The sequence below is a fragment of the Miscanthus floridulus genome, chromosome 11 (assembly GCF_019320115.1).
Source record: "Miscanthus floridulus cultivar M001 chromosome 11, ASM1932011v1, whole genome shotgun sequence".
Lineage (NCBI taxonomy): Eukaryota > Viridiplantae > Streptophyta > Magnoliopsida > Poales > Poaceae > Miscanthus > Miscanthus floridulus.
The window spans coordinates 15,523,557-15,530,774 of record NC_089590.1 but is presented as its reverse complement, the minus strand read 5'-3'; the positions used below and the strand labels follow the sequence as shown (position 1 = coordinate 15,530,774).

General features: G+C 37.3%; 1 pseudogene; it reads left to right on the top strand.

Annotated features, from left to right (window-relative positions):
* The first annotated feature begins 218 nt into the window (after positions 1-218).
* Positions 219-3,158, top strand: LOC136492918 (uncharacterized; annotated as a pseudogene).
* The last annotated feature ends 4,060 nt before the right edge of the window (positions 3,159-7,218 follow it).

Below are 7,218 nucleotides of genomic sequence, written 5' to 3'. Positions count from 1 at the left end.
CTAAGAAGTTTGTGCATAGCCTAGGAATGCCTTATGTGAAGATTGATGCATGCCCCAATGGATGCATGATATATTACAAAACTAACAAAGATAAAGAAAGTTGCTCTATCTGTGGTGAATCTAGGTATGAGGAGCCAACTAGAGGAAAGAAATCTAGGAAAGTACCAAAAAAAGTTTTGCGTTACCTTCCAATTACTCAAAGGCTACAACGCCTGTACATGTCATAGAACGCGGCAAAGCACATGGGATATCATGCACAACCCCGCAACAATGATAATGTTATGGCTCACCCTTCGAATGGAGAAGCTTGGATGGAATTTAACAAGTTGTATCCCAATTTTGCCAAAGAGGTTAGGAACGTGCGTCTTGGTTTGGTAACTGATGGTTTTACACCTTTTAGTGCTCATGCTGCCCCATACTCTTGTTGGCCCGTCTTTGTTGTTCCATATAACCTCCCTCCTGAAATGTGCACTAGAAAGAGCAACATCGTCCTTGCACTCATTATTCCTAGTCGTGAACACTCGGGGAAGAACTTCAATGTATACATGGAACCACTAGTTGATGAGCTCTTGGATTTATGGGAAAAAGGTTCTCTTACTTACGACTGTTATAGAAAGGAAAACTTCACCATGAAGGCAATTGTGTTGTGGACCATTCATGATTTTCCTGGATATGGCTTAGTAGCGTGCTGGAGCACACATGGAAAGCTAGCTTGTCCAATTTGTGGGTTTGACATTAAGACATTTAATTTGAAGCATGGGCACAAACCTTGCTGGTTTGATTGCCATAGGAGATTTCTTCTAGCTAGCCATGCATTCCGCAAAAGTGTGAAGTGTTTTCGAAAGAAAACTAGAATTACATATCCTCCACCAAAGCACCTAACTGATGCTGAGATATTGGAATAGTTAAATAATCTAACTCTTGATAGCAAAGGTAATAATAAATATAAAGGGTTTGGGAAGTCGCACAATTGGACAGATATTATTTGTTTGTGGCGATTGCCATACTAGAAAAAGTTGCTTCTCCGACATAACATTGATCTCATGCACAATGAGAAAAATGTTGCAGAGGCACTATTAGGCACAACTCTAGATATCTCAGATAAAACTAAGGACAATATTAAAGCACGTCTTGACATGGCTATGCTTTGTGATCGCCCAACTTTTGATGTGATTAAGAAGCCCAATGGCACATGGACAAAACCGAGGGGAAAATATTGTGTTAGTAAGGATGATAGATTGGTTATCTTCAAGTGGTTCAAGCAACTGAAGTTCCCAGATCGCTTTGCTGCTAATTTAAGTAAATCTGTAAAGTTGGATAAGCAGAAATTTATTGGTATAAAAAGCCATGACTTACACATAATCATCGAGTGCCTACTGCCAGTTGCACTTAGGGGTTTCATCCCTGAGAAGGAATGGAAGGATATATCAGAACTGTGTTTTTTTATCGACAAATATGTGCCAAAGAAATTGATCGAGAGAGAATGCTGTGAACTTGAGAAGGAGATTCCAGTTCTTCTATGCAAGCTAGAGAAAATGTTCCCACCAGGGTTCTTTAATGTAATGCAACATCTAATTGTGCATCTTCCATATGAGGCAAGGGTTGGCGGACCTGTGGCATTTCGCTGGATGTACCAACATGAGAGGTAATTATTAATTTTTCTAAATAAGTTAGTTCAGCTCGATTCAAATTTTTTTGTTATTATATCACTAAACATTGTAGTAATATTTTGCTAGGTACATGCATGACCTAGGCCTAAAAGTGCAGAACAAAGCTAGAGTTGAGGGTTCTATTGTAGAGGCTGAGATTGTGAAAGAGATAACTAACTTTTTTCTAGATATTTTGCTGACCATGTTCGTACTAGATGGAAAAAGGTTGATAGATACAACAGTAGGGGAACACACGTGAAGAATGATGGCTGCACTTTAGATGTTTTCCAATATCGAGGCACCCTTCATGGTAGGGGCGTGCCTTGTGACCTCTCAGAACAAGAATTGAATGCAGCGAGGCTATATATTTTGACCAATTGCTCTGCTGTTGATTGTTATCAAGAGTAAGTGATGCAAACAACAATTTTTAACTGTTCTAGCAGAGGTTCTATAACTTGTATATATTTGTAGGGCATTTATGGAACAAAAGCATGCTAATAACCCTAGGTTGTCAGTGGAGGTCCTTGACAAAATGATGATAGATGAATTTGTGGATTGGTTTAAGAAAATTGTAAGGACATATTACCTTAGCCGTATTTCATGAACACATGTATGTATGTATATATATATATATATATATATATATATATATATATATATATATATTCTAACGGACTTATTTATTTTTATAGTGTAGAAAGGATACCGATGCAGATGAAGACTTGTGGAATTTAGCCAATGGATGCAAATCTAGAGTACTATCATATAGCTCGTATGATGTTAATGGCTATAGGTTCAGGTTAGAGTGATATGAAAACTCCCGTGCAAAGCTGACCATAGTGAACACAGGGGTTTGTTTGACATCATTCACCTAAGATGATCAACAACTTGACTATTATGGTGTAGTCGAGGACATTATCAAACTTTCTTTTAATGCTGGTAGAAAAATTGAAATGGTTCTCTTACAGTGCCGCTGGTTTGATCCAATTTCTGGTCTTAGATCTGAACCAAAATTAGGTTTGGTGGACGTCAAGCCATCTTCAAGGCTGGTGAATTTTGAACCCTTTGCCATGGCTCACCAAGCCACACTAGTATACTACTTGTAGTACCCATCTCTAAGGCATGATTTGTGTGATTGGTCTATTGTTTACAAGATCCAACCAAGGACCTTAACCAACCTTGACACAGTAGATGCACATGAGCCACCTATTACAGATGTATTTTTCCAAGACTGATGAGCTGTAGGGAAGCTTCTCCATTGATGTTGATGGCTTGTTTGATGATGTAACTGTGTCTTCAGAGGCCTTGGATGATGTCCTTGATCCCCAAGATATTGAAACTATAGAAAAGCAAAACAACATTGAGGATCCATTGGATGACATTTCTTATCATGGGAGTAGTAGTGACGAAGAGCAACAAATAGTTGAAGAAAATAGCGACTTGGAAGACATTGACGAGGATGAGGAAACCACGGATGATTCCTTAGAATTTGATTATGATGATTATTGAATCCTTATTTTTAATATGTACATTAGTATCTTATTATTTAGGTTTCATATTGAACTAGAAATATGTCTTCCCAATCTGAAATATGGTGCATCCTTGTTTGACTCATGATTTACTTCACTTATTTTACTTGTGTATCCCCTAATTTTATTGGTGCCTACTCGTTCTGTTTAATAAACATTTTATGCAACATACTTATTGCCATGTATGAAGCAAGATGAGTGGCTGCTTGAAGCACAGACCTGTGTCATCATCAAGGTTAGTGCGTTCCACATCAGCTGCTGCAAGAGAAAATAATGGATTGGCTTCAGCAAGTCAGCAAGCTATTGAGAAAAAAAAAATACTCGATCAAGGACTGATAGTGGTAAAAGACTTCTAGAAAGAGAAAGACCCACGATCAAGGCTGTTGGAGAGTAAGTAACATTATAGCTGCTTTAATTTGTATAATTATGTGTCCATATTATATCTATCGCTTGCGTATTAACATAGACTATTGTCTCAGTATTTTGTGTTCAAGTGTTCATTGTTCAGATTAATTTTTAGCAAGTACAGTTTGTCCATGATAGAGAACAATGTCATGTCATTAGTGCACTAGCTTGCTTGTAGATAGTTGGATGCACCAGCATATTTATTTAAAGGGCTTGCAAAGACTAAATAAAGAATGTTGTATTTTTAACTTTCCACATTTCTGTAAGGTAGGAGTTTTCTATACTGACCGGTTCCATGATGTTTTGCTTACTTTAACATTTCACTTATGTATTTTATATCTTTTATCCCTATATGATGATGTCATTTGATTTAATATAAAATTATCAGGCACTGGGAAGTGCATCCTTATCAAAGTTCTCGCAAACCCCCAACACTAATTGGCTCTCTAGTTCGCAAGATGTATCCTGATTTTGTTGATACAATAAATGGGATGAAGCCAATGCTAACATGGGAAGATTTCAAGAAGACTACCATAGCTGGGGTATCAACTGATAAGAGAGTATTGGAAGAGTTCTGGGTATATGCTACATGTGTATAATAACTACAGCTTACTAACTAGCTTTGCTATTGTTTAAAAGTTATCTCAACTGCAACTTACTATAAATAATATGGCAGTGGCGTTTCAAGTGTCTTCCAGAAGATAGAGCTGAGGCAGATGCTGTCTTGGAGTTAAAATTTAAAAACATGGTGCCTAAGATGTTGAGTGAAGAGAAGCGGGCTATCACAAAAAAACTATATAAGGATGATAATGTGCCCCCAGAAGATGTAGATGAATATGGAAATCATTGGCCTACAAAAGAAGCACTTATATATATTAAACCAAGAGACTTTACAACCAATGAAGGTTGGGCTTTGCTATGTGAGCACTGGAGTACATCAAAATTTAGAAAGTCATCCTTAAAGGCAAAGCAAAATCGCCTAGCTGGAGATAATAACAGTATACCATCACAGTGGCTCAAGAAGCTTACTAGCAACACACCAATGGCTGGTAAGAGCCCAAACCAAAAAGTTGTGACTTCATAAACTACTGATGTACAATGTTCAATACATGTCAAAGCATACTTACACTTTAATTGCAGGCACTAAAAACTGGCGTTGACCCTGGAATTGGTGACGCTTGGCTGAATAATCATGAATTGAATCCAGGGACAAATGATGGCAGATTGTGCTACCAGAATGTTGCTGATAAATGGGTAAGTGTTGGATTATTTAGCTGATAGCTCTTGTAGTTGTCTTGTTACTGATCCTCAGCTTTTCTATGTTTTTTTGGAAAAGGCACAATATGAGGAAGGAATGGAAAAAAAAAGTATGGCATGAATTGGAAAATTGAGCATCCTGAATTAGATGCGAGTGTCATTTATGAGTGTGCAGGTAGAATGCCACATGGTAAGCTAGGAATTGGTGATGGAGCAATTAGTATTGCTGAGAAGGAAGCAATCAAGACAAGGAAAAGAAGTGCACAACCATATGTTTCTGCTAAAGAGAAGCGACTTGAAAGGGAAAATCTGCTGTTGCAAAAAGAATATAGCAACCTTGAACACATTGTGCAGGTAATTATTGTTAGAATAAATATATGCGTACAAATAAATACCTATGGCTAACCATGAAGTTTTAACTGGCACTTGTTGCTAAACAAGGAATGGACTTTGATGCATTACCTCAGGAAACTGCAACTAACTTGGTAAGTTTACCAGCTACCTCACAGAGCACAAATTATTACAATGAACTCAAGCATCACTCTAGTTGATTCAGATTTGAATTTTATTTTTCCCACCTCAATTCATTGCAAAACTTTCCTTCAAAGTATAAACTAATATATGCATGACATGCAGCCTACTTCTGAATCTGAGGTTGCATTCGCTAGAGCGCATGAGAAAATTGTTCCTAATGCATCTTATCATTAAGTATTAAGTGTGTTCCAAATATATCCGTGCCATACCTGAAAATTATTGCAAAATCTATCTTATATATATTCAAGCTGGTTCATATGCTTATAAAACAATTTTATAACTTCTGTAGGATAACATTGGTGGAGCAGACTATAGTGGTGAGGAAAATATAGGTGGAGCAGACTATAGTGGTGAGGAAAATGAAGATGACATCTATGATTATGATGATGAAGGATACCATTCCCAAGATGATGGCCAAAATTACGAGAACAATGGTGAAGACTTTTTCGATGATGATGCTTACTGGTGATGAGAAGAGATTATATGCAACATATGCAGTGTGGCACTTTTAAGTAGTTTTTCTTATGCCTTGTGAACAGCAGAGCAGTATCTTAGTCAAGTATTTTAATTTGAACATTAATTTATGTAATGTTGAAGAATGTTCTTAGAAACTTTCAGAATGTCTAGACCGTACCTTTCAATATTAAAGAGTTGGTTATGAAATGTCATGAATTGTGAATGTTCAACATTTGTAATTGATCTTCCTGGTTACATATATTAATTATTTACGGCTATAAAATATCCCAAGCAATATCAGATGATGGATTATAATAAAACAACTTCATCTCTATATTGCCGATGGTTTAATAGTTTTAGCCGGTGGGAAACCAAAACCTTCACATATATATTCTACCAAGAGTATTTAATTCCAGACGGTTAATAAACACCATTGCTAATATGTTTCCCCGATGGGTTAAAAACAGTCATGCAACAAATCCCTGACTGGATATGTTTCTCGATGGGTTTAAAAAAACTATCAAGCAACAATCCCCGACTGGATATGTTTCCCGATGGGTTTAAAAAAACTATCACACAACAAAACCCTGACCGGGAAACCCTCAGCAATTCATGTTGGACCAAAGGTCAAATGACGTGTTTACCAACTAATTGCCAAGCGTCAACTGCTAGAAACATATAGTCAGCCATACAATAACTGACTACCGGTCAGTAAAAGTGGGAATGCCCGACCATGGATGCCCAACGGTATACGCTCGGCAATTGTACTTCCTGACGGTACAAATTAATGGCTGATGGTTTAATAACCGTCAGCCATTCTTGCGCCTCTAGTTGTGTGATGAAGGTGTTGTGGTCCAATCTATGAAATTGAGTCCCAACTTGAACTTGGACAACACACCTTTGCTTACATGTGGACCCTTGTTAAGATTTCACAAGAGTAATGTTAAACATGCTTGTTTCATGTACATTACATCAACATGCATCCACCTTGAATAGTGGAAAAGTTTCATGAAGATTGGAGCTAAAAAGTCACATGAAATGATAAGTTACATTTTTGCTTAAATTACTTCATTTAGCAAATGGAAACATGGGATGTCGACCAAACCTTGCAACCTTGCTCAAACAACTCTAATTCAACTCAGTGAACAAAAGTCATGAAGGGTTCGTGTTGAGCAAATATCAAGAAAATGCTTCTAAGTGTGGGAATGGCTAAAATTGTGTTTTTCATGGTATGGTTTTGACCTGTATTGACCAGCTGTTTGGAATGCTTGCATGGAGTTGGACCTTAAATAAAAGTTGGAGTTTGAGTGGAGTAGAACAAACTTTAGTTTTTGACCAAGCCCTGATTCAACTCCTAAGTGGCTCCAACAGTGGCTTCAACTCTGAAT